The sequence below is a fragment of the Pinus tabuliformis genome, chromosome 2_2, assembly GCF_031772625.1.
Source record: "Pinus tabuliformis cultivar Carrire ecotype Pingquan chromosome 2_2, CPIR1, whole genome shotgun sequence".
In the NCBI taxonomy this organism is placed as follows: domain Eukaryota; kingdom Viridiplantae; phylum Streptophyta; class Pinopsida; order Pinales; family Pinaceae; genus Pinus; species Pinus tabuliformis.
In genome coordinates this window covers 1,197,360,551-1,197,362,118 of record NC_142300.1, presented here as the reverse complement: position 1 = coordinate 1,197,362,118, position 1,568 = coordinate 1,197,360,551, and the positions used below count along the sequence as shown (strand labels likewise).

Below are 1,568 nucleotides of genomic sequence, written 5' to 3'. Positions count from 1 at the left end.
TTGTTAAGAGTATTGTTGGTATGTATAAAGGGGTCAATTCTCTGTTTTAGTCTATCATTGGTCTCACATCTCATATGGATATCATATGTCCAAACTCATTCCAAAGCCGAAATTGTCTAGGTGATTTCGTAGCGCCTGTAATCATTTTAAAGTGGTTTTGCAGCACATAAATCCTTTTTAACAGTTTCGCAGCGCAACATGTTTTAGGTGATTTCGTAGCGCATAATTCATATTTTGCACTGGCTGCGCTACGAAATTGGGGATTTGTTCGAATCCATAGCCATTCTTTCACAGCTGTCATATCCATCAAAATCCATTATTAGTGATCAGCTTATACCCTTTGCCTGTCAATTCGACCGCTTATCTTTATCATTAGGTCATTAGGTGTCGTCGTAAGCTCAAATTGCAAGTTTCAAAAGAAGATATAGAATCTCGAAGCCTCAAAGGTCATGTAGCTGTGAGTTCATGCTCACACGCTGGTGGTCACAAATATGCTGGAAACCTTATAATATACAGTTCAAATGTTGATGGTGAAGTTACTGGTCACTGGTGTTTAAAGAGATCTAAGGGAGAGGTGTAGGAGCAATTACCTGTGGGAGCCTCATTTGAAAGCAAAATGGGGGAAGGTTATTGGTCCTGCAGCCTACCGATGGCAATGGACTGTTACAATGAGTAATCAGACAGGGGTGTTAGATGGCTGCAAAGTTAACGCCTGGTTGAGATCCCTGTCTTGCATTTGGCAATTTTCGTGGTTGAGATTACGGCCAGAGATTAACAAAAGAGGCAAAAGCAGCTCACTCAGTGATTCAGTGATGGCGTGGTATCTGGCACTTGAAAGTGGTAAATTTTGGTTTCCAGCTCAGGTATACAATCGCGAGCGTGGACATGTTGGGTTTATGCTATCTTGTTATGACGCAAAGCTTAGTTATGATAGCAGAACCGATACTTTCAAGGCCAGGTATCCACCACATGGTCATCAAAAAATTGTCGTTGAGGAAGGAGTACAGTGGGACAGGCTGCGAGCACCTCCTGTGGACACACCTGCCCATGATCTTCACCAATCTGTTTGTTTGAATGTTCTATGTCCTGGAGATCATGTTGAGATACAGTAGAGAAGGAACAAGGAATTCCCATATGGATGGTGGTATGGAGTTGTGGGTCGTTCAGATTATTGTGACAGAGATAGTCGCCACTGCCAATGTCATTTAGATGATACTGTGATTCTAGAGTTCAATCAATATACACCTGGATCACGATGGCGGCGTGCAGCAATTAATAGAAAGGATCATCATGAAGAACATAGGAATATTATATGCTAATGAATTGAAAAACTCAAGACTTAAATCTTTTTCTGCAAATATTCATCGAATGGGTGTGACAAACAGCATAATCTGCAACTATGATGGCAAAGAGCTGCCAAAGGTGTTGGGTCTGAATTCACTTGATAGGGCGTTGTTAGATGCACCCTGCAGTGGCACTGATATATTTTGGATAATCAAAGATGAAGTAGCAGTGGAAAGGATGCCTGTGCGTTACTCTCAGCATTTGATAATCGCCTTTGGATTCCA

General features: G+C 41.6%; 1 pseudogene; it reads left to right on the top strand.

Moving 5' to 3' along the window:
* The first annotated feature begins 521 nt into the window (after nt 1-521).
* LOC149197790 (F-box protein At2g32560 pseudogene) lies at nt 522-1,319 on the top strand (annotated as a pseudogene).
* Nucleotides 1,320-1,568: the final 249 nt, after the last annotated feature.